The sequence below is a fragment of the Agelaius tricolor genome, unplaced genomic scaffold (assembly GCF_023055355.1).
Source record: "Agelaius tricolor isolate 1412-34295 unplaced genomic scaffold, bAgeTri1.0.p SCAF_8, whole genome shotgun sequence".
Classification (NCBI taxonomy): Eukaryota; Metazoa; Chordata; class Aves; order Passeriformes; family Icteridae; genus Agelaius; species Agelaius tricolor.
In genome coordinates this window covers 33,717,369-33,744,477 of record NW_027269268.1, presented here as the reverse complement: position 1 = coordinate 33,744,477, position 27,109 = coordinate 33,717,369, and the positions used below count along the sequence as shown (strand labels likewise).

The following is a 27,109-nucleotide window of genomic DNA, read 5'->3' as shown; positions in this document are numbered from 1 at the left end:
TTTTGTTTGGTTTTTTTCACAATGGAAGCATTAAACCTGAAATTTCCATTTTCATATATTTCTGTTGTACTTCAGACATAACAGAAGAGGAAAACATTTTACCTAAAAACCCCAGAAGGCTTGCAAACTGGATCCATTGAAGTGAATGATGAAATATCCAGTTAACTCTATAAATAAAATGTAAAAAAAGGTAAAAAAAAAACAAGAAAACCACTATGACTTTGTATTTTTCCTCTAAAGAGGGAAATGAGACAGAATTCCAGAATCATTACTTTGAAACCATCAGTGCATTCCTTTTTTACCATTCAGTTCAATGAAAGCACTCTTTTTTGAACTTTGTATCTTCCATATTTTCTCCAGTACAAATTTGCCAGTTCATAAACTACCAGAAAGAAGAAGTATAATGCACCTGCACTAAGTTAATCTGAGTCAAAAGTATTTTCTTGAACCTAGTAAATTCAGTGGAGTCACAAGAAGCAGTTTATTGATCAAATGTTGAGTGAGTCTCTGAGCTGACTGATGGCAGTTACATCCTTAGACTTCCTCTCTCTTATTCATGTCCTGGGTCTTAGAGCAAACAGTGGTGAATGGAAAACATTAAAATCATGTTATTCACAGGTGGAAGAAGATTAGATACTGAGATTTAATCTTTTATAAATTTCACATGATAAAAGCAATACTGCCTCTCAGAAAAAGGAGGGCATTTCCCCACCTCTTTAGTTATTTAATACCAGTTAAAAAAATACATCAAAAGCTATCTCAGTAACAGCTCTGCAACTAACAACCACATGCAATAAACTGGAGTATTATTTGTTCCCATTTGGAACACCTCCAAATATTTGATCAAAAACCCCATAGGCTGGAAATATTAATCTCTAAGGTCAGAACGCTTCAAACCATTTTTTGTGTACACCACAATCTGTGTAGTTCCTGACAGCAGCACAGTTAGAGCTCCTCAGAGTTCAGTGTGTACTGCTTCACAGGTACTTAACTGAAGTAGCCCTTCTGGGCTAGCTTGAGCATGGTGGAAATTGTAATTATGTTTGTGTATTACAGATGTGCAAACAAGAGGACAGAAGCGCTGAAGGCAGGACAGGATATAATTTCCTGTTGTAACTTCGGAGATGTCAGAATGCAGATGCGTTTTCAGACAGCAGAGTTGACTTTTTTTATTTTCAACAGGTAGGATCCATTGTATTTTTAAATAGAGGCCCATAGAATTCCAAATTTTATGTAAGGAGCAGTTAATTTTGATGGAAATTGTATATAAAACCTCTGTTCTAAGCTACTATTAATTATGAGGAAGTTTACATTTATTATATACATATCATGCAATACTGATGTAGAAAAGTAACATCAGAAAATACTATACACTATTTTTGCTGTCACAAAAAGTCCATTAGGATAATAAATATATTTCATGCATACATATATACAGACATACATATGAAAAAATATTAAAACTATCAAAAATCTGTCAGATTATACCAGATATTAAGAACTCAGAACAAAGTAATGAATATTTGCTGAATATTTTTCAATGACCTAAATTTTCAGCTCATTTGCTTTGCAGATAAATGATTCATCCCATGTATTGCACCTTTGGAAGGCTCTCTTACTTGTGTGTGCCAAGATAAATTAGGAAGGCTAATGAATTCAGAAGTACTTCTGAGTAGAGAAAACTTCCACTATATGGAAGTTCAGGAACCCACTATATGGGTTCAGGAAATGTGTAGTTGGTATTATATGTACCCTAAGAATGAAGAACCTAAATCTTGTAGAAAACAGTATAGCTTCGATGGCCCCGATAGACATTCTAAGATATGAATTTTCAAGATCACAGTGTATGTTGCTAGTATGTTACCATGTGAAGGGCCCTTAATAAAATCCAGCTTATAGCTGTGCACTTGCAATGTATGCTAAGAAGTCCATGTGTACTGAGAAATGTAGCAAAATGAACAAAAGATAGGTTCCATGATCTTCCACTTTTACATCCCTCCTCCAGTGACATGGTGTTTCTAAGTCATGTAGAAACAGGGAAATGTGCTTCATGTGAGTACTTCATACTACTGCCTACATTATGTACAAAATATGTGGGAAAATTATTAATATTATATTATTGAAGACAAAATAAGCTCAGGTAATAGGTATTTGTAGTTCATGCTTGTGTTTGAATCTTTAAACCTTAATAGTGATGGAAGTATTATAATTAAGCACCTACTTCTACTTCATAATGTAGCTTTTTATAAAGAATTAGGTCATTATTTTATTTGAAGTCTGGATTTATGCATTGCATTTTTATTCGTTGTTGGATGAATCGTCTTTATGTTATGTAATAATCCTTTGAAATCTCTGAAAGATAGAGATGGAACTTATTAGACAGTTTCTATTCTAGTGGTATTTGAAATCAAAGGATACTTTAAAGAAATTTTAATAACACAGTAATTAAGAATATTTAGCATTAGTGACAGTGAAACCTCATACATATTGTTCTTTGAGCTATAATTAGAATGCAGCAGCACCTTAGTGGGTATCTCATGAGATGTGGCTTGCTTTCCATGACATTTCCAGCTGTTCTGGATTTTGAAGACTGTCATATTTCATGTTATTTAAACAATTCTCCTATTAACTGTTTCACAGCTCTATTCAGAGCTGTTCTTACCAAAACACAGAAGTTGAAATGCAGAAGAAATTGTTTTGCCTATAACAGGTAATAGATTTCTCTTCAACTCATCCATATCCTCCTATGACAATGCTTCAGAGTCATCTTCTGCATCTTCTGCACACAGTTATTCAACTGGACAGCAAGGGAAAAGATACTTTACCATAAAAAGTTCACAAAGTGTTTTGCCTCTTAAAGACACCTTTCTTACTGATTTAAAACAATGCACACACACACACATTCTTATTGTATTAAGAACAATTCAAAATTATCCAAAGACAGCATGCTTATTCCAAGTCTTCCTAACATTCTACTCTCTCTGCAGCTGGAATCCTGTATATTGTTTAACACAGCAGAATCCTTTTCTAATGGAAAAAAGTAGAAAACTCCATGCATTAACATGACCATCCTGACAACACCAATGGTGAGTGTGGGCAGAAAAAGCTCATTGCTGCTTCATTTTGTATGTAGCCACAAATGTTCCTTGCCAATAGCCCTCCAGTCCTCTCTGTCGGTGATCAGCTGGTCTTGCCTCTTCCTTTTCATGATGCTAATGACCTAAATGAGACAACATGATTTTTCATGTCATAGCAGTGCAACCTTGCCTGTCACCTGCCTCCCGGGAAGCATGTGGTTACAAAAATTACTTGAGGATTTTATTTCTTATTTAGACTTGAAGCCAAACCCTATCACTTGTGAGCTATTGTTAAGTTGCAGAGACAAGTTAAGGCCAAGCAATACTTGAGCCTCCAGTTCTGCATTTATTTGGCTGTTTTTCTCCTTAGGTTCTCAACAGCCCTGTTTTTTCTCTCAAAAATATCATGCTATCTCTTTTGAGCAGATGAGACATTGATATACATTTTTCCACACTGGGTGTCATATCATGACCTAACTGACAGAAATTCTGTCCTTTTCCTCACCACTCCTTTTTTTTAACTAAACTTTTCCAATTGCCTTGAATTTTAATTAATACCCCTTCACAATCAAATTCTTCATGCTATTGCATAATATATATTCTAAATCCAAATGGATATATACTCACATCCTGTTACTTTTACTGTCTTTTATTAAACTTGGACTGAAAGTGCTAAAAATTTCTGACTTCCTTTACATGCCTGCAGTATAAGTAAAGCACCAAATAATTAATCATTGTGCTGTTGGGGAAAACTAGTGTCTGAGAAACACACTGACAGGAAGGCATTCCATAAAATATAGTAATATTGTGGACTCCATTCAAGTCAAGGAGGAAATTTAATACTGTGTATGACTCCAGAGGTGAACTGAAAATAGTTTGCTTTCCCTAAATCAGAGAATAGTGTTTGGCTACAGATTAAAGCAGAGAATGAATGGAAATACTGATGCAAATTGCAGCTACAGGTGAGATTTACTGCATCTACGGAAAGCCTTAATCTTTTGGCTGCATGTGAAAAGTTGATAGGTCAAATACATCTCCTGCTGAGAAAGTTGCTGCTAAACTGTAACTAAGCAGCAATTCATCTCTGTGGACTGAAGTGCTCTGTAAATGAAGGGTCCATGTGGAAGCAGATAGATAAGATGCCAGCAGTTATCATGCAGTAACAGGTAACTAAGGCCTTGTGCTTTGCAGTGACAATATGACCTGTTATGAACTCCAGAGACTTGGCTCTGTCCATTTCTCTTCTACTCATCACTCTGCCTTCCCACTTGTGAACCTATTTCTCAATACATTTGCATCTTCCCTCGTGCTGCTCATAAGCACTGCCAAGGCCATATGGAAATTCCATTCTAAGACTGTTCCTTGTTTATGCCTTTCTAATGTCCTTTATTATTTAGCACTCCTGGATTGTCTAAATCATAGTATGATAATGTTCTTCCATAGATTAGCATTATTGGACTATAATGCTGTTGTAATGAAGTAACCAATTATGTGGGAATGAGATAAATGATTTTAATGGGAAAGAAAAGAAGAAGAGTTGTTCTCTTTTGCTTTAAATTGAGAATGAACTTAGAGGGTTTTTTTCACTCTCCCTCCTCAGCAGGGAGGAATTCACTTTTAAGCTTCCTAAGCCTTGTCTTTACCTATTTTTCATTAGTTTGCATCAAAAATAAAGCAAATTGGTTTGTTAACCTGGCATAGACTTACAGTATCACTCCTTGTCCTCAGTTTTTGCATTCAGAGGGGCAGCTACCTTTTTCCTCAGCTGAATCTTTGGACAATGATCAACAAACCAGAAAATTATTAACAGAAGCCCAAGATCTTAAAATGTGCAAAACACCTATTCTGCCATTTTAGAAATAAGTTTAGACTTCATCTTAACACTTTAATTCCTAATCTTTCTGTAGTTGCTTAGTTTTAATCTTTTACATAAATTAGCATAAGCATCTTTGTTCATATTCATTTTGGCAGAGCTGGTAGTATGTGATATCTGCCCAGAATTTGCTTTGTCAGTGGTTTCAGTATCTGTGCTTTGTCAGAACTGTTTAATTTACAGTTATGAAGAGAGAAGCCTAGATTTAATTCATGCTGCATTTTTTTGCATTTGCCAAAAGAGCTGGAAGGCAGAGTTATTACTAGATGCAATGACTGCTTTCATATCTTATTTCAACTAATAATTTTAGACTCAGACATCACATAGTTATCTAAAAGGAAAATTAATTGAAAGAAAAAAAAAGGCACAAAAGAAAAACAGCATTCACCCAGCTATTCCTCTGTGTAACACTCATACGTGGTTTGAATTCATACTAGTTACTGAGATGCCTGAGAATCAAAACAGTTTTGTCTAGCATAAACTACATAACTTGAAGGATAATTTATGATAATGTTCCCAGAAGAAAAACTGAAGGCCTTTTTCTTTATAAAAATTAATATTTAGCTGAATTTAACTCTATTTTTGGACTTGTTGGACATTGATCATTTACTTATTGATCCTTACGGAAAGGTTCTCAAACTTCATATCTTAAAGGAAGATGAAAATGCATTCTTAATACAAAATTATATTTTGCTTTGGACACTCACTTGTCCTTTTGCTTTTCTTCCTGTTTCATTGCTTTGATCTGAGAAATACTACACTCAGCTGAGCAAAATAGGTTCTTAGAATTTCTCCATTATGTCTAGTGAACTCCTTAATCATCCATCTACTCAGTACTCTTTAACAGTTTCTTTCAAGAATCATTTTGAAATTTTTTTTGGCCAAAGGTACAGAATTCTTGGAGGAAAGGAATTATTGTTATTCGGCTGCATTTGAAAGCTTCAGAAATTCTAGAATTTCCAACAATTTCTTAGATGAGCATGCTGAAGATACATTCAGTCTGGTATTGAGTGTTTTCCTATTTTACTCTCAGGGCTCTACATACTGTATGTAGTTTTTACTCTGGAGCACAGTTTTGTACTACTCATAAGGTATAGGCTTGTTGCTATCTCCTCTCCAGAGCTAAAGATTCTTTCTGATATCCTTACACAAAGATTGGATTTGGCCCTTTAGGTGACTTCCCATGCAGAGAGAAACACTAAGCCAACAAACACTTTGAGTGCTCTTTACATTAAATGCTGCATGCTCACTTTACTAAATGCTGTCACATATTGGCTGTTCTGAGAAATCTTACATCTTTCAAAGGTGATATTGTTGTTCTCTGACATATTTTATCTGACAGATTCTATGCTACTGCTTGCTTTATAATCCACCTATGTCTTGATATACAGAGAATCACCTAGAAGCACAATTTTGAATTTGTTTTAGTCTATCCTTGTGAAAAATTATAGTGCAGTATTATCTGAGGATATGTGATACTTTAATTTTTAGGTATGAGAACACTAATAAAAAAAATCCCAAAGAGAATGCCTGAGAAACAGGACTGAAAGTTTTATGTGAATGGTACAGTACAAAGCATCTTGCTTTGGGCTGTTTTTTTCCAATGTCTTGATGAATTAAGAAGAAACTCTTGTCCTCAGTTAACTGACTGTTTAAAAATATTCTTTCTATGGTGTAAACTTATTTCAAAGGAATTTTGTAAAGGAGAGAGTTATTTCTGACTTTTCCTGGAAGTCATGCTTTAGGATGTATCCAAAACTTTCCTCCTCAAGCTAGATCACTATGGAAAGCTCTTTAGAAAACAGACCTAAATATGTCAACTGCACTAAAGATGTCATTTGTTAAGATTTCGGAATTGAGAGTTAAATGTCATATACAATGTGTTTCAGTCATTTCAGTGAAGGAATTTGTTGACATCCATAGGTTAAAGTCTTGTAGAAAAGTTGCTTTTCACTCTTTCCTTCTCATCAGTTAAAACATAATGGCATATGCTGATGCCTGGGGTAAAGATTCTTTCATGAAATGAATTTCTATTACTGCATCTCATAGAAATGCAATATAAAAATATTTTCACTAATATTTAGCACTTTTGATGATATCATCTGCCTCCTAGGTTCAATTAATTTGACCTTGAACACTTCTGAGTGTTCCAAGGACATCCACAACTTCTATGAGCAACCTGTTCCAATGTCTCACCACCCTCACAGCAAAGAATTTCTCCCTAATATCCAATCTAAACCTAAACTTTCACTTTTTAGCCAATCCCCTTTGTCTTGTCACTACACACTATTGTTAATAGTCTCCATCCATCTTTCCTGTAGAATGTTCAAGATTTTTAAAAACATTTTCCAGAATGGGATCAGTTGTTTATAACATATCATTCTGAATGTGAAAGCTTTTATATTCAAAAAGACTTAAAGAAATTACTCAATTTTGATATCTTTTTAAGCCATTCTCAAGCTACAAGGACTCCTTGGGCCAGGCAGTACTATGAGATGAGATAAACACCACACAAACATGGATGTGCTGCTGCTAAAGGCAGCATTTTTTATTTATTTATTTTTTTAATAGGTAGAATGTCTCTGTGCTTCAGAGACATTTCAGTTATTTTGCTTGGAAGGCCACCAAGTTCAGGCAGACTTATTATCTCTAGACATGCCAACTGCACAGATCCACTGATCCTCAGCTGCAGGTGGGTTATCAGACTGGCTTAGCCCTGTGGGAACCTCAGGCCCAGGCTACTTCTCTGCTCAACCTATTAAGCTCTGCTGCTGGAGTACTCAGGGGCAGAGCAAGCATCCTCACTGAGGCTTCAGAGCAGCCACAGTGAGCATAGCAAGGAAAGTGCTGAGCCACAGTTAATAAGCTCAGCTGACCCTGAACTAACTCATTATGGAGAACTGGAAAGTTTCTGCAGTGACCTCCATACCTTCATCATTTGGGGTCAGGAGTATCTCAGCTCACTGAATAATGAAGAGCTGAATACATGCATGAGGTCTTGATTCTCTGTTGTATTTTCCTTTCACTACTCTAAGTCATATTTTGGACTTCTCTACAGAAATCCTAGGATTTGAAATTACATTTTGCAGACTTATTTTTTTCTATCTTTCTCTCTCTTCTTTTTAAAATTTATTTATTTCTCACCTGAGAAGCAATTTCCTCTGTTTGTTTGTTCTGTTACAGTTCAGCAAGTTGAAATAGTGCTAAGGAGCCCAGTGCAACAAAAAAATGATCCACATTTCCCATTTAAAAGTGGTAGTCTAAAGTAAAAATGTGGATTTTCATCACTTGTTCTATATCTATTGGTTTTATTAATGTTAATTTTCTGTCACTGGTCTTAAGATGTTATTTTCAGAATAGCATGAAACTGTTTGCTGAAAGTTCTGAGCTCAAACATTCCCTTATAAATATGATGCCATATTTCAATACAGCCTCCTACGCTAATGACATAATCTGATTTGGACAAAGGGTCTTTTACAAAATTGCCAGATGTATTAACCCCTTCCAGTCAGCACACACAACTTGCTGCTCTAACATGTATTTTCTTAGGTGCCAGGAGAGGGCTTGAGCACCAGCTGACAGAAAAAAGAGGCAAAGAGATTGCGAGTAAAGGGAAATTAAGGTTTTTTGAAGGAAAGAAAATAGCAAAAGAAAGTAATGGTTCTTGTCTCTTCAAATTACCAGTAGCATGGGTTTGCTGCAGCTAGGTTTTTGCAGCTCTCACAATGCATCAGCCTTACCTCAGCAGCTGTACGGTCAGCTTACCTCAGCATCACCTTGCACCAGACTCTACCTTCTGTAGCAAAGAGCATTTCCCTTTGGACAATTTAGTCCTCACAAAGTCTCCAGCTAAGCTTTTGTTTCACAATCTAGAATCTTCATAGATTTGGTATAGATGTGCACCAATTCAATTTCTTACCTTCTTACAGCAACTTAAGAAAAACTTGTTTTCATTTTTTTCCTGTCCCTCAGAGAAACTGAAAACTAGAAATGAACATGTACAACAAGAATAAATACTGAAGCTCCCTGCCCTCTTCATTATTTTCCTTCCTTCACTGTTTTGGAGCAGATTTTAAAATGTACCATGAGAAGGTTTATGTATCATGGAAAGCTTACCATGAAAAGCTTATGTATCAAATGATTTGTCCTACTTTCTTCAATATGTTTACATTGTTGATATTGGATTGATAGGGGTAGATAAATATGTAGGAACATGTTTTAAGCTAATTTATCTGTTATGTAAATGACTATTTTCAAAATTCTGTCACAAGGTTTGAAAAAAAATGTTACCATGAGCCTACTAAAGAGTAGGTATATGTGGGAAGTTTCCAAAAGCTTACAATTACCATTCCTACTATCATTGCCATATGTGCTGGTAAAATTTGCCTCAAACACTCAGAATCATTTCCAGGTTAAGATTTTGCACCACAGCTATAACCTCAGTCTTTTGCCTACATAATGTATGAAGCAGAAACTTTTGCCCTTTGGACATTTTTCCTATATCTGATAAATATCACACATATATCAGGACATCCATACCAATTTATAGATCAAAGCAGGCCAAACTAACTTCAAATATAACTACAGATAAAGTGATGAGAAAATCTAAGAACTTGCGAGCCTGAGTCTGAGATGTTCAGTTCAGTAATCATGATCTATAGACTAATGTGTGCTAAGAGAGAATTTAACAACAACAAAAAGTAACCAAAAAACCCAAACCAAAACAATCCTATTCTTTTCTGTTGAAGGGAATGTCACAAGGGAATCAGAAACTTTTAATTGAGTTTTGAAACATTGCCTTTGATTTTTTTAATTCTGTAGCAAATAGGTCACTGTCTGATTAAGCCTTGTTAACAACTCCCTGTCCAGGGAATGAAAATTAGTATGTGAAATAAGATTTTAAAAACAAATCCAGGTATTTTTTAGCTATAATTTTACACAGGAAAGTAATGCAAAGAATTAAAAGAAATTATGTAGACCAAGGTTGTATTTTTAGAATACATTAGGTCAATATGTTATGAATTTATTTTAATTTTTATCTAACATAGCTCTTGTTTTCTCATTGTATGTTTTTTTATTCTTTTCTCCCACCCATTGCAGCTGCCACCTTAACCTATGCCAGCAGCCCTTATTCTGACATAGTGCCTGGAGAAGACAGGGATGTGGGTGAAGCAGGACTAGATGAGATTTTTAGCATGAAATATTTTAGTTTTTTCATCTCTTGTAATCCTATTATATATTGCAATGGTTAATTGGAATGGTTAATTCCTATTTATTGATACCAGTTATTTCTTTTCAAATTTAGATGTGTACATGAGCAGAAAAATGAATAGCAAAGATAAGAAGATCTGACTCAAACTCAGATTATCACACATGCTTGCAGAATTTGAAGTATTTCTGTTAAACCCCACCTGATAATCAGCCAGACTCCCCTGTCAAGCATATTTAGGACAAAACTCTGCTTTTATGTGCATGTGGAATATGTGCTATGTCCCTTAGCACCAGAAAATGTCATATTATTGAGATAATATTTTGTTGTATTTGGGATAAATTCTAGAATCAAAAAAACTTGAAATTTTTATAACAAAAATTAAAGCCAAGACAGGATACTTAACAAATGCTAAAAGGGAAAACAAAAAATGAAATTAACTCATAAAAACAGGAGATTACATCAGATATTTGTGATAGCCAGTAATAAAGTCTCCTTTACAATAGTAGAGGGTGGAATCTTGGTGTCAGAGCTTCTCATCTGAGTTATCTTGTGGCTTTCAAAACTTTTCTTTCAGACTTCAGGGACTTTGAGAGTGCCAGAGGAGGTTCAGACATAAAATGATTTCTAGTCTAGGTATCCAGAGATAAAAAACCCACACCTTTTAATGATCTCTTGTGTATATTTTAGAGCTCCACAGGCATGTTCCTTAGTCCCAGAAGTCCTAACACCCAAGATTTTCATTAGTTTGCACCCAGCTCAAGTCCCTAAGAATACTAAAAAATAATTCTATTAGATTTTTCTTTGTACATCTTGACAACAGGGATAATGCCTATTACAGGTACATGCATGTATATGTAGGCAAATACATATAATTAATGAAATGGTTACTTGGTTATAATTCATTAGTGAGTGAAAGAAAATCCAAATAAAAACTGAATGTGAGAATAAATATTAAAATAACATTTTGACCAAATAACTTGAGAAAAAACAGATGCATAAGAATGGGAAGAAAAAGACTGAGGAGCATCAAAATGAAGAAGGACAAAAGAAAAAAAATACCTGTTTCCATGTCTGTTCCAATCTATCTTTCTAATCAAAAACTGTAATTGAAAATTTTCACCTTGAAAGGGCCATCCAACTCATTGGCTTTGACAGTGAGGGGAAGAACAAGTGCAATGAGTATATTGAAGGAAGGAAGGGATTATGCCTCTCCACGTGGCACTTTTGAGAGAACCACTGGAGTGTTGGGTGTAGTTTTGTGCCCTACAGTATGGATGGTTCATATGGACCTTACAAGAGTCATGATCAAAAGATGAACAAGAGAGAATCAGACTGGATATAAATTTTTTCCACTGTGAGGACAGTATAGCAGTGGGTAAGTTTGTTTAAAGAAGATGTGCAATTCCCATCTTTGGAGGTTTTTGTGATCTCACCTGATAAGGCCTGAGCAACCTTGTCTGATACCACCACTTAAACAGGAAATCAGACAATGCAGTCTCTTGAATTCTCTCAAGTTATCCCCTGATCTTACATGCACTGCTGTCCTCAAAGACTTCAGATTTAATCAGTAACATACGTTTAAAATCAATAACCCATGATACAAACTATCAACTCAAATTGGTATTCAATATGGAAGCAAATTTTGGTGCTTTATTAAATATCCAGTCAAAGGAAGACTGCACTATTCTGTTAGGTCAATAACTTCAGTGGATCAATAGAAGTCACTGGGTCAAATTCATGCCTAAATTTATTCTATTGATCTTGAAGATTTACCTCTGGAAATACTATATCAAGTATTTTCTTTAAGTATTCATGATTCATAGAGAGCAAAGAAACTCCATAACTGAAAAAAGAGAATAAACTTGCTTGTAGAAGAGTTTCTTCCATAACCCAGGCAATTGGTGCTGGGTATGAGACATAAAATACATGTCTGTATAGCCATCATATGCCTTCACTCTACATAAATATCAGTGAAAGTTTTCCCCATCTTCATATATTTCTAATCCTCAGACAGTGTTGAGGAGTCCATCTGGTGCAGGTAGCTCTCTTAGAGGTGCAGTTTGAGCTCAGAGCGGGAGCCTGAGACCAAAGACCATGAGCTGCCAACATTTGGTTAACAAAAGGCAAGAAAAATGGTGGTGCCAGCTGGGTGGATGGATGCTGGGAGGCACAGAAGGAGCAGAGGACTCAGGAGGAAGAGCAAGACTGTAGCACCCTCAGCCTGTGAAGGTGTGGAAGCCTGCGGATTCCTTTGTTGGGAGGCCCCCCTTGGAGGCAGCAGCTCAGGCTCTTTCTGTGTTACTGTGCTGTGAATAAATTGTTTTATGGAACAAGGCTTCTGGGACTCTGCTGTGGGAAACCTGCTCTGGCCGTGTGAGTGGGGTGTGTGGGGCCCCTCTGGCCTCTGGAGCAGCCTGCTGTGAAGGGACTTTGGTCACAGCAGTGGAAGTCTGTGGCATTGGGAGTGTGACCATCAGAGATCATCCTGAATGCTCAGACTGGGAAGTTTGCTAAAAAATGGTTATACTGAAGCCTTAACTTCAATAATATTTTTGGAGAAATTGATGACAAATTTGCCAAGATTAAGTGTGGATCTGTTTTCATGACCAATGAACATCACATACAGTTCAATTTATAATTTAAGTTGAGCTTTTTAGTTAAATTATTGTAATAGGAAATTGTTAAATGGGAAATTAGGCATATAAATCACCATATGAGTTGTGAAGCATGAACTTAGTACAAAATTAATTTATATTTACTTTTAAGACTTAGCAGTATTTCTTCTGTCATAATTTATTTAATCTATAGATCTCAGTGGTGGAAATCACTTCTGAGTAGAGAATATCAGCAAAAAAACTTTCAAAATAGTTTTTCCAAGAGTTATGTTCAATGTAGGATTGTCAAGTACTTTACATGAAACTGGAATAATTCCTTTTTGCTCATGAATTAAAATATTACAAATTGTGAATTATTGCCTGTGCTATCAGAGCCATCCTCTGATTTGAACTAGTTCTTGTTGTCCTCCTGGTTTAGAACCAGAGACAGATTTATACATCTAATTTTATTTAGATCAATTCCAAATGTATTCACATAGTTCTTCTTTCAGTCCAAGCTCTTTCCAAAAACCTTCAGAGGTGCATTCTGCATTTGCAAGGTTATGAGTTTAATTAAGTTTATTGAAAACAGTGTCTTTATTTCTGTTTCTTCCAAAGCCTAAAACAAGAAGTCTTGGCAGATAGTAAACCTGAATATTTTCTCCAATAAAAAAAATTACATTCAAAAGTATCTGCAGTTTAAGACTTCCATTGTGACATTTTCGGTAAATTTTAAGGAAAGTTACATGATGGCTGACTTGAATCACTTCAGGATACACATGAAGCACACAGCTAGTGTTCTGGTAGAACAATGAAAAAACATTCTTATTTTCCTAACACTTCAGGCTCTTACACACATTAAGGAGATTATCTGAACATAAGAAAATGAATACTTAAATACTTTAATATAGGATAAATGTAGTCATATATTGGCCTCTTTACCAGCCGTGGTTCAGTACCCTAAATCCAGTTCCAACACCCTGCAATTGCTTGAATTCACAGGGAATTCCTAAAGCTTTCAGCCAGTATGACCAACCTGATGCATTTTTGACTGTGATGTACAGTAGTTATTTTGAAACACTGGAATTGGATGTAGAAGTATCATATGATGGCATCAGAAAGCCATGTAAATTAATCTGTTTCAGTGCTTCTAAAATGGAATCAGGAAAAGAATACTAACATTTGAAAAAAAAATAGAGCATCAAAATTAGTGTGGGATGCAGCCTACTAAACAATTAAATAGATAAAATATTAAGTAGGTGGCACACAACTGTTTTATACGTATTTCCTTTCCTCCTTATTGTTGGTGAAGACAAGTCCTCAATTCTCTAGAGAGAATTGAAGATATTTGTTAAAAATTCATGGGGTCAAACAATCTTTGATGCCTTCATGTCTATCACTTAGAATTTAATAGGCAATATCTTACAATGTATTTGTTTCTGTCTTTCAGTGCAATAAATGGTTTGTAATGAAAGTATAAGGCCATCAATAATTATACTGAATGATATGTAGTATTATTAGAAGCATATGACCTCTAGAGCTAAAATCATAATATGAAATGCTGACAGTATAAAATACATCATTTTGGTAAAACTTGAGGTGGCACTCAGCAGTAATAGTACTGCACAGCTCCTTGCTCAGCTGTCACATTAATATAGCGCAATGAAAAGATTATAGTATTCCATGTCATATATGGTCTTCCACACCTCTTCTCTGAAAAGAAAGGACTTCTGTATTTACTTATTTTAAAATTTTAAAATTTTTGATTGTCCCTAAAGGAAATATTTTATAGCAAATTGTTTTATAATGCAATCATGAAGAGCATATGTCAACTCTATATGAAGCCATAAATATATAGATTATGAATAATCAGGTATTTTAATGCAAATTTAATATTCTAGAGTGTAGACCTCTACTGATATGACTTTGAAAGGAAAAACTTGCGCTGGTTTTGTTATGAATTATTATTGATCTGTGTTGTTTTCTGACAAGATTATTTATTGCTTTACTCTAGTCTTTGTAAAACAAGACACAAAGAGCTATCCCAAAAAAGAAACCAAGGAGACTGCAGGTTTATTGTTATTGTTACTGCCACTAAAATAGTCTCTAAAGATTTCAGTTTAAGGCTACTTGTTAACTTTTCCAAACCTTGCCTATATTACCATGTATTGTAATTAGTATAAGAGATAGTACCTGCAACATGCAGGTTCTTTTGTTCTTTAAGGATTACAGTTAACAGCACTCAAACTCTCTTATCCTTGAACAAATGAGCTAAATGAATTCACCTGCACAGGAGGCAACCATAATTTGTCTGGGTGTGTGCCCAGCGCCCAAACAGGAGGTGGGAGGACAGAAACCCTTGGCTGAAGTTCTCCTCAATACTGTAGCTAATTTTCCTGATCTGGAGCATGTTGTGGTTATATGCACATAGTCATTTACATGCACATAAAGTTAAAGGACAGTATTTGTTGGTTTTGTTTGCCCTTTATGGATCTGCATGATACTGTTCCTGTTGAGCACCTACAATATAGACACGGTATCTTGAGCCTGAACCTGCAGATTTGTAATCCTAAGAATTTACATAAACCAAGAAGGGCATTGTAGTATCTAAAATTCACTGTTTGCTCTTATCTCTTTCTGAAGGAACCAGACTTAAGTTTCTTGGCAATCCATTAATCATTTCAGAAATTATGTTGCCTCTAAATGCTAGTTCATGTGACTGGCCATTTGGCCAGCTCCCTGCTGTAGTCATGTACTAAGGGTATGAGCTGGTGGGTTTTCAAACAAGGCTTTTTTAAAAATTGGTGCCTAGGTTTTTCTTTCAATTAAAGTTCTCAAACAGACCAAAAACTGTATTCTCAGAATATTTCATGCAATTATATTAATTTCAAGATAAAAGCAGATATGTTCTTGAATTCAGAAATCAAAAGCCAGGGCTACTTTCTCCTAGATCAGTGCCTCTAAATTCCACAACACAGAATGGTTACTCCTCTGCCTTTTATTTTTACTTCCCCATAAGTCTGATATTGATGGTACAAGACAGCTTCACAAAGAATAGAAAGGCTCCTGCTTTATTGTCACTATATCCTTCTCAGACTGCTCTCACCAGGAGCTGCGGTGGCAGGTCTGAACAGCCTGAACAGGGAGTAAAGACTTTCTCCTACCCTGGGGCAAGGGGAGGGGAAGTGGAATCATATAGTCACAAAACTGTGATGTGAACAGCAGGCAGATCTTTCTGCCACTTCTAGTCTGCCTAGCTTGTCCTGGATGCAGAGTTGTTAGGCATGTGCAGAGATTATTGCATGTTCTCAACAGTGGTGGCATCCTCTGATGGGATATCTGATATCTCTGATATCTCCCTGACTCTGATATCTCTCTGGTATCTCCCTAACTCAGGGCAACATCACAGCAGAAGTTCAACAGGGTGAAAAGCTTTGAGGTCTAGCTCCCGAAACTGTGCACTGTGCATGAACACACAAATTTACTTGTCTGGGCAGTGCAAAAGTAGATATCAAAATGAAATTGATAATTACATATAAAAAATGCATTTGTTTGACTCTGTTCTAATTTCATTTAATGTATTAAAGCTGATCCACCAGGTCTGACCCTAGATTTTTCATGCTGTTGCCACAATAGTAACACCATTTCATTGCAGTTTCAACACAGCCTTCATGGAAAGCTGTAGCATTTTAAATCTGGTAGTCATAGATCGAAAAGCCAGTTGTTAACAAGAAATACAGTAAATGTCACCTGTGCTGATCTTTCTCCATGAATTCTGAATACAAAACAATTGGGAACTGTGAAGAATTTGCTAACACTTTTGAATTTTTAATGATAATGACTGTAGCAAGTACAAATTTCACATTTCCATTTTTTCTTTTAGGACTCTATAATTATAAGAAAAACTGAAGATGACAGAAAGCAATGAGTATAATATTTTAAGGCCACAGAGCACTTAAAATATTGGTTATGTCACATTGTGATGATCTAGATTAAAAGGAAAATACTTAGAATTACCTTTTAGACTTATATTCACTCAGAACTTTCCATGTAGTCTTTTGTCTCTGTACATAGCTGCAAGAACCAAAGCATTTTTAAACTTATATTTTCACATTCAACTGCATCTAAGTGAAAACAAAATAATAGTATGTTTTATAAATAATCTTAAAGAGTCTGGTTTTGTTACCTACATATGTGATTTTTATCAGAAATTTGCAATAATTTTCAATTTACAAATATGTTTTTATTATGTTTTTCAGGTTTTGTATTATTGTGATGGAATTTAAAAAGTAATATCATTGCCCTATACCTGCCTAAAAGAAAAGCTAACAAATAGATTTATCCTGGAATTGGTGTTTTAGAGTTAAAAAACCCAAATTTTTGTGTATTTTGAAAAGGAAACATAAAATTAATAAACTAAAATGTAAAATGACCTTCACTAGAAATAGTACAACTGTATTTATTCTTTTCTATGGGTCTGATTTTTTGATGTTTTTCTAATGCATGTCAAAATAAATTCCAAACCTCTTCACTTGGAATGTCTTCATGTTTTATGAAGACCTGTTTCCTTTCCTGCTATCTCTCTCACATTCAAGAGCCCTGGTTTTTGATGGGCGGGCATGCCAAATGCCATATTAATCTGTATGTATTGTTGCTGGCTTTGAATTAATAATTATCTTAATTTCTCTTTGTAATTCAGACTATTTTTCTGAATTCAGAAATATACATATTAAATTTACTAAGCATTATTTCTCTAAGGTCTGTTAAAACAATCTAGGCCCATTCTGGCGATATGCAACATTCAGTGAGGCAGTGACTCACCAACTCACACAGATAAATGCTTTTCAAGGGGTCTTAGAATGCAGAAGGACCTATGGTAGAATTTTATATTACTGCAGAAGTTGTTTCATTGTCATTACCAGACACTTCAAATAGATTTAATTGCATATTTTCACATCTCATGTGTTTTCAGAGCTATTTTCAGCACCAGTATTTCTCTTCTTATGTCAAAAATAAAGCATAAGCTATGAATATCTTTTCATTGCTACTTGCTTTTGAGAAAATCAATGGTACATGACTCCTTTTGACTTCAGTAAAACTGAAAAAGCTCTTTTTTTAAACCATATACGCTATTTAAGTAGTATGAATCATGTTTTCATCTGAAATTATTTTCTAAAAAGAAAAGCATATGAAATATATCAGAATGATTTGTTTTGGTGATAGCAGCAGTTACTGAGGTGACATTTTAGATGTGAAAGGCTCATTCTCATTTTTTGCCTTCACTCCAAACAAAAAGGGATGAAAGGGAAGGAAGTTACCCTAAAAGGCTTGTTTGCAACTGGGAGACTTCTGAGGATGTGTTTTGAAGGGAAGGGAAAGGAAGAGGAGGAGCAGAGATTTATTTTAATTAGATTGCCTGGTTATTTTTCCAAGGCCATAAAGAAAATATCTGTTTTCTAATAATTCTACTATCCACTCTGCCATCCTAAGGAGTCAGTCATAGTTCTAGAAGGCAACACAAAGTTAACTCTTTGGTCTAGTCCCATGATACTTTGTCTCTCCAGAAATGTTTTTTGGAGGTATTACTCTATTTCATTCTTTCCCACTTAGCATTGTCTCTGTTCTACAATATGCTGGAAACTGGACAGGCTGACAGATCAAAGTTTGGCAGTTGCATGAGCTAAATGGGGAACAGGTCCAAATCAAGCCTAAAACCAATGAATGGAACAAAAGTAATCTGGATGAGCTCCCTCATCTCATCCATCAATTCTCTGCACTGAGAGCTATGGCAGCAGAGCTGAAGAAGAGACTCACCCAGGTCTGGAGCTGGAGTACAGGAGCCAGCAGCAAGAGCTTCTCTTCCAGAGCATTTTTAAGCTGATACTGTTAGCAAACAAGTTTTATCATTGGAGTGGGGATGGAGGGAGAGGGGAGGGAGGAAATGGTTGGGAGAGGCAAGAGATGCTCCATCTTTGCCATGAGTCATGCCTCCCTGTGAGCTACAAAACATGAGCACCAGTGTTATGCAGCAGGAGTCTGGTAAAGATTCATTTTCCACAGAGGCAAAGGGTGTGTAAGACAGCAATGGAATTGTGGCATTGAGAAACCTGGAAAGACTATTTTAAGTGAGATATATATTTTTCCCCAGGCTGGATCCCAGGATTATAGATGTGATTTAAATATCCTGTAATTTTGTTCCACAATTTTCACAACATGTATGTGTATACCTACATTTTTCAAAATCAGGGATGATTATATCTGCCTATATATTTAACATTTTCTTTCTTATATCCTGTTCATAAGCAGATGAATTTGATATGGCTACAGTATTTCCTTGTTATTTATTGGATAAATTTTATTTTTCCATTTAAGTTGTGAATGTTGTATCCCTGGAAGTGTTCCAGGCCAGGTTGTCCAGAGCTCTGAGCAACCTGGTCTAGTGAAAGTGTCCCTTTCCAAGGCAGGTGGGGCTGGAACTGGATGGTCTTTAAGGTCCCTTCCAACCCAGGCCATTCTATGACTCTCTGATTCCATGATTTTTCCCCAAACAGAATCACATCAAATGCAATTCCTCATTCTTTACCTACTATCTTTAAAAGAAAATAAAATCCCCAAAAGGTACCTTTTCTCAGAGAAATAATTAAAGAGTTACTGAAACTGAATGTGCTTCTCAAATTTGGTTCAAAACAACTTTAATTATTTCTCAGAAACAATTACATTTCTTTCTCTTGTAGTAATCAGTTGGGTCTAGTAGTCCACATGCTCTTATGCTGAAAACACAAATAAAGGGTAGATTTACTGCATGTGTTCATCTTTGAAGACTCTTTTCTGGCCCCCTCAAGAAATGGTATCTTTCACATTCAGCAAGTACATTTGCATTGTAATTACTTGGAAAAATTAGTCATTATTATTGGAAGTTACAAAATATATGTCAGTTTCTATTCAAACTGAATTGTGGTATGATGAGCATATAACTACCTCTGAAATAAGTGGCATTGGTTTCATTTATTGAACAGAAAAAAATGTGTTTGAGGGAAAAGAGTAAATAAAGCTGGGATCTAAATATTCCAGCAAAAATATTATTTTATATAAATGCTACCTTCATTCTATAATCTGAGGATTTTAAGGAATGGATATTGACTATGCAAGTGTCTGTCCACACATGTATTCAGGATAATCCTCTGCTCTAACATATGGTGAATAAGTAGCCTTTCAGATAATTCAAATCACTGGCTTTACAAGTAGGCAGACAATTGTTAGACACTTCCCCAAATGCAGCCATCTTTTGTATTAAATAAAAAAATATTGATTTTATAGAGAGTGTTGGGAGCAGAGCTCTGTAAACCATCCAAGTAAATGAGATACTGGGTGCTGAGACTCCGAACTGAAAGTAGATCAGAAGGACATTTATTTGGTTTTCAGAAGAGCATCATGAATCAAATCAGAGAAAAGGCCTTCCTCTCCCTTCCCCTCAATTTATTGGCAGACTGTAGCTCCAGCTGAAAGATGTGTGGGTTGCCTTGGCCCCTAGTTGTGTGTAAAGGAGGTGTAAAAGGACTGTGGGGCAGAGGAAATGGCTGAGAATGATAAGGGGTGAGGCCCAGTTCAGTCCAGGTGTGCTTGGATCCTAGTGAGGCTATTCCAGGTCTGCAGAGGGCAGATGGATCAAGGCATGCAGCAGAGTGCACTCAAGCACATCAGAGATGTGCTTGAAGCAGCTAAATAAAGATGTGGACTTGCTGAAGGTTGAGTATTACAGTAGAGTGTAATAGCAGGTGGTCATCATCTTTACAGGAAATATGAGCATCCTGAGACCACAAGTGCAGCCCATTAATTCCAAAGGCAGCATGAATAACTACCTGCAAAAAAGTAAAGCACTTCACTTCAGAGACATACTCATCACCTGTAGTAAAAAGATCAATAGTTTTGATTTTTCTTGTACCATTTTCTTATTTTTTTAAATGCAGTCTTTTGAGAGAATTATCATGTAATATTGAAATAATTAAACTGGAGGTTGTATTTGTGGCAATAATAGGAGATTTATGAGACAATTTAGGACATTGAATTTGGCCTTGAAGTTTGGGTCATCCCACCAAAGCTATGAGAAGCTCTGAAAAGGCATTAGGGATAATATGACCTTCAGAAGTCTCCTGTTGCTTCTGTGAAGAGGCAGAAGTCTCTCTTAGGTTTGTCATTTTTATATAACAGATGGTGTAGAAACTACAGATATGCTTGAATGTTTAAAATAGTCCCTCCGGTTATATCATACATGAAACACTAATTTTTGGTATTCCATTAGTTCTTTAAGAATTGCTGTGAGTGAGTGCCCAATCCCTGACAGTAGCCAGCACCAGACCCTTCAGGGTAAGATGCACAAGTGTCTGAACAACTGCAGAATAAAGTGCTCAAAAGAAAAAAAAAGTTGTTTGAGTCTTTATGTACTGGGTTTTTTTTTTTTCCTTAACAGAATTTTCTCTCCAATGCTTTGCCTATGCTCTAGGGCACTGCCCCCTTATCAGCAGTAACAACAAAAGACTATCCTTGTATACAGGACATACTTATCTGAGCAACAGCTGGATTTTTCAGGCCAAAGGGTTACATTTTTATCCAATGGAAGCACTGAGCCTTGAGCTGTCTCTGTAAGATAACGAATTATCAAAAGACAGTGTGTTTGACTTGAAGAATTTTTAGAATCTTAAGCTCACCAATCATTGTCATCTAAAGTATGCTGCATGTAATGACCTACGGATGTGCCAGAAGGTGTATTTCTTAATCCAAGATAGTTCTAATACTGAGCTGCCATGAGAAAGAGATTTCAGGGTCTGAAATCTTATAATGTTTTTTGTTGCTGACTGGTATACTACTGTTAGTTTTGGTTTTCAGACCTAGAATTTTTTCTAGAAAATTCTAGTAATTGCAAGTTACTGATAATATGCTGTGAGAAATTCCTCATCAGTTTCTGAATATTTTCCTAAACTTCTGAGATATGTACTGCCCTGGGACAGTATGTTTCACGCCTGTGTTATGTGACAGAAACAGTACTTTGTGCACATTAACTCCTGGTAATAAACACCATTTTAAGGTGTGTTTATTGAATTGAATATTTCAGTTAGTAGTGTGAACAATTTATTATTCCACAGCTGTGGAACACATATTGCTGAAACCTGGAGATGTGTTTCCTGATGTTTTGTTAATTACAATTTGAATTCTTTACAGCAACCCCTTAGGAGAAATTGAAGTAGGAGAGTAAAATTTCCCTTTAATTTCCTGAAAGAGAAGTTCCCTGACAGAAATCTATTGCAACAATTTTTGTGCTAAAGATGAATGCAAAGGAATAATTTAGAGTCAAGCTATAAAGCCATACAGGGTGCATTGTTTTACATTGAGCATCTATACTGCTCTGGCCAACTTGGGCATTTCTCAACTTCCACTCCTTCCCTCATTTTCCCAGGCGTTTTCAGATTCCTGCCAAAGCACTGCTCCTGGCTAGGCTCCTATCCCTATTGTAATCTAACTATACCCCTAGAAGGAGATGTTCTTACAAAGGTGGAAGTGGAATGTATGCTTGGCAGTGCAAGAAGAGGAAGAGTGGACAATGAAAGTGGATTTTTGGCATTTGTCAACAATTTTATCTGAAGCTGACTGTAAAATTGTAGGATCTACTACTTCAGTCCTTCCCATCCTCTCACTGGTGCCAAAGCAGCTGTTCACACAATAACCCAAGACAAGAGGTGTTCCAGGGCCCTGGATCTATCCCTAAATAAAATGTTTGGTTCTCTGTTCACCCTAAAGAGATGAATTTGATAATCCAAGTGACTATGGAGCCGCACAAATATGTATGCTGGCACAACATGGAGAGAAGCTTGACATTGGAGGTGATTCAGGAAAAAGCAGGAGTACAGTCTCCTAGGAAAGAATGTCTCATACATCCTCAGCTTCAGATCAACTAGTGAATATTCATCCCCATGGGTAGTACTGCTAATTTCAGAAGACTGGCCACAGAGTAAGCAATTTGCAGTGTAACCCTTGGTTTCTATACAGTAATTTATCCTTAATTACGCCCTTTGTTTCTGTTGCCTCACAGACTTCTATGTGTGCACTGTTGCCAATGTGTCACTCATTTGCATTGGCACAATGAGGAGGGTTTGTTGTTAGGGTTTCTTTCATTACTATTTTTGTAGAAAGAATTTTTAACATAGTTAAAGGATTTGGTCCTGTGAAGAGCTGGGTCTCAGAAGCTCACTAATTTCATTTGGAGTGGAGTCTGCTGTGCATCTCTCAGGGCGCTCAGCCTCTTAAAGGATTAGACCATTTTGTAATGCCATCCATTTGTGTCAATATTTTATCAGTAATACAGAGATTATGCATGAGGTTGTCTCTTAGCCTGATTAACTGCTGTACTGGAAATGGATATTGCATCTTTATGTCCTTAATAATCTAGAATTCAGTTTGATTTACACAGTATTAAACCACACAGAATAAACAAAGAGACTCAAAATTCTGAGAATTAATGTTGCCCGGGTATCCTCTACTCATGCAATAGATACAACGTACCTTTGAGGGTCTGCTGGAGTGAGTGTCTGACAGGGTGGACAGGAGTAGGACAGAAGTTCCCCTCCAGGAGACCAGATGTGTACCCAGGATCTGAGATATTCTGTTGCCCTACCAGGTACTGTGGATGAAGCCAGAAAGGCAAATGGGGAGAACAGAAGGAGAAATGCTGCTTATGGCTACTGCACTCTTCTGTGAAGGGAGATGAAAATTTTGATCTTGAGGAACTGGAAAGGATCATTCAATTTTAAGGCTATGATGTCAAGCAGAGAAGGAAAGATGTGCAGCTATCTATTCCTACAGGCTAGTTCTTTGAAATGACAGAAGTACAAAGAGGTGACATACTATAGAATAAATTTTGTCATTGGTTCTTGCATACTGGAATAATATCTACATTTGATGTGACATGAAATCACTGACAGTCTTTTCCCACCAGGGAATGGTTTCTTCTGCTTTTTTGTATCTTAGTATTCCTTCTTGTGTTTTTGTTTTCCCTGTCCTTCCATCCTCCCTGTTATTCCTCCCTCTTTTTTTTTCCTCAGACCTTCCCTCTGCAACACTGCATTCTCCAGTGCCCCTGCCTTGATATTACTCCTTTCCCAGCCACCAGACATCCCCACTGGAGGAACTGCCTGGTTTTCCTTTTTACTCCTTCAAAACCCTTTGCCAGGACGTACTGGAGCTGTGACTGACATGTGGTGACCCTGCTCAGTCTGCTCCCAAAGGGACAGCAGTGCAGTCCTGCCTGGAGAGATCCCAAAGTGACAGCAGTGCAGTCCTGCCTGGAGGCAACCTCTGTGCTGAGTGGATGGAGTGACCTGGCCATGCAGGGGAGGCAATGGGCAGCAAGACAGAACAAAGGGTGGGAGTTGCAGTCCACAAGGTAACTCCAAATGGAATTTGATGTTGGTTCAAAAGAAGAGATGGAAAAAGTATTTCTGACTCACTTTGAGGAACAGAGTGTAGCAGAATGACTCAGGCAGCACAAGATGGGGCACATGTGCCTTGGGACAGTGTTCCACCCTGATCAGAAGACATAGGAGCATTCTGTATGGGATAGGAAAGTGGAAAATATTGCAATATGTTTTGGTGAAAAAGAGAATACACCTTGAAGAGCAGAAAAGTATAGATAACAGAGAACTAGTGGATATAGCCATTTCTGAGCTTTAATATATTTTAATCATGGAATATAGAACAAACTGCATATTTACTCCTAGATTTCACATTATTTACTGTTTCTTCATTGAGCACAACAAATGATAGAGCAGCTTCCACAGAAGACAATATAATTTGATTTATAATGATTGTGTATTTTATTATAACTTTATTTTCTTGTATGATTCATTTCTAGCTACAGTAATGTCAGTTTATGATGCTGTTTTAAAGTAATCATAATGTCATTTTCACTATCTCTTTTGGAATGTTTGCTGTCTTAGACATATGTCTGGTGACATTTAAATGAATATTTTATTTGTGTGTGGTATGTACATAGGAAAAAGCTGTAAAACAGATTTTTAATGTGCAAATAAACATTATACTATGGCACTGATGGGAGGTATTTTCAAGGTTATACAATGCATTGATACCATCAGGGCAAACAGATTTTCAATATGGAACAATTTTATACCAGCATTTTTTCTAAAGAAAGATACGGAAAATTGTATGCTATACAGTGTACACTATTTAAAGATAAGGAAGATTTAATATTATTCCATGTAAAAATTATCTACTGTATTCAGAGAAGGATTTGTGAATGCTCAGACATGTTAAAACTCTGTTTCTTTATAATATGAAAATGTTGAAACAGTAGAGGTGCTACTACTTTTGACGAAGCCCTGAAAAATGCTGAAGACTTGCTGATCTCGCTTCACACTTTGAAATTCACAGTGTCTACCAGGATGTACTGCTGTCACTTCAGGGGGTGAAGCTTGCCAAAACGAGCCACATAATTCTTCATCTTCACTGCAAGAAGATCTCACAGAACTACACCCTAACTTAGGAAGGTTTGTGTTCCACATAAACAGGTGAATTCAGAGTCAGTTCAATGTAGGCGATTGCCTGGATGATATAAAAATACATGATATGATAAATAGAAAGCATTTCTCCTTAGCACATGGATTGCTTATCAGGACATGGACATCTAGGGGTGGAAAAACCCTGCAATATTTGCTGTCTGGGTTGCAGGAGTCACAGGAACATGAGGTAGATGGGAGACACAGTATTACCTGGGGGGGCACAGTGAAAAGGGAATGCTTCACCTAGGAGGTAAAACAGCTAATGATGAGAGAGGGCTAAGATTTGAGAGGGCAAATGCAGTCTTTTATTAAAGTAATTGAAAGGTAGAACAATCTTTCTATCTAGATATCTATCAATATCTATCAATATCAATACATATTTAATTTCAATCAGAAGAGCTATGTCAATTGGTCAAATATGAGAATATTTATGATCAGCACTTCTAAAGCGGATAGGGTACTAAGCGTATTAGTTAATCATAGAATTAAAAAATATTATTCAAAACTGATTTGATGATCTGTCCACTTTTTCTTTAAAAACCCACTAAAGGCTTTCTACTCCTTAAGCTTACCCCTCCCTTTGCATCGTTAGAACTTTCTCCCAAGCTTGCTTGCCATGTAACGCATGGTGATTCTCTGGGTCTGAAAAACTCTGCTCAGTCTCCAGAACTCCTTGGAAAATATTCTTATGGCCATCTCTGGGGCTATAAAATCCACCCACTGGAAGACAGACCTCTACCCCTCACAAGTTTCCAGATTTTGCTCAGGAAGGACCAGCTGCATTGTTCAGTGGGTAATTTGCGTTACTTTGGGCTTTTCCAGTTATTCCTAGGAGGAACACTTCTTTTTCGTCTGCTTTGTGAGGCTTTTTATACAAAATAAATTTTCAGAATGAGAATAGATGCTATCTTTCCACTCATCCTCTCAGCAACTCTCTTTAACAAAATACATCATAACTTGTAGAAATTACATAAAGAATTCATACAGAATTCATATGATTCTTGGTAATTCTAGAACTTTATGAGGGTGAACTGTGCCATCATGTACGACGGCACAAAGGCACAGTGTTCTGTCACTTAACTCATGGGAAGAATCCTAAGACAGGATCACATTTGATTATTCCTTCCACTTATTTCATTAATACATTTATAATCCACAAATTCCTTATGGCTAACTGGAACAGAATTCCATTTCCACTTTTCCAAAAGAAAATGTCTTTTTTATTCAAATAATAACAATTCTTTTACTTTCATTAGAATGAGAGATTGTTTAATGGTGTGAAATTATTTTATTTCAATGTTTTGTAAAAACAGATAAAAGTTGATCACAGTTGATTCAAAGCTTCAGACTTCTTTGTGCCATTTCCATGTGATGGTCCCACTACTGCAATTTTGGCTCATCTGGTCTGTGAGCTGACTCATTAGCCATTGGGTTATGGATTTTTCTGACTTCTTTCTCTTGTTTTAGTGAGGGAATCCATCCTGATTCTAAGCAATTTTCCCAAAAAAGCTTGTTAAGACAAATGGTTCTGATTTTAATGAGTTAGCACATCTGATGCAGAGGTTTTGTCAACAATTTTCCCAAGAGCTAATTGTAATTTCATTCATGATTCAGATAGATTGCAGTTGTAATAGTTCCTTGTGTCCCTTCAGTTTAGCTGTCATGTTAAAGTGCCCTTCTCACAGCTTCTTGCTTGGGAAGAACAGTGAGATTTGCATCTCTGTCACACTAAATTCAGCTAAAAGAGACACTTGGGCAACCTGCTGTTACTAGCCTTTGGTTTGTTT

At 36.3% G+C, this 27,109-nt stretch overlaps 1 long non-coding RNA gene across 1 annotated transcript; it reads left to right on the top strand.

Annotated features, from left to right (window-relative positions):
• LOC139592627 (uncharacterized) lies at window positions 1–24,765 on the top strand. Its single transcript, XR_011680069.1, has 4 exons — window positions 1–190; window positions 1,057–1,182; window positions 2,988–3,086; window positions 23,850–24,765. It is a non-coding gene; the product is annotated as an uncharacterized lncRNA (long non-coding RNA).
• Window positions 24,766–27,109: the final 2,344 nt, after the last annotated feature.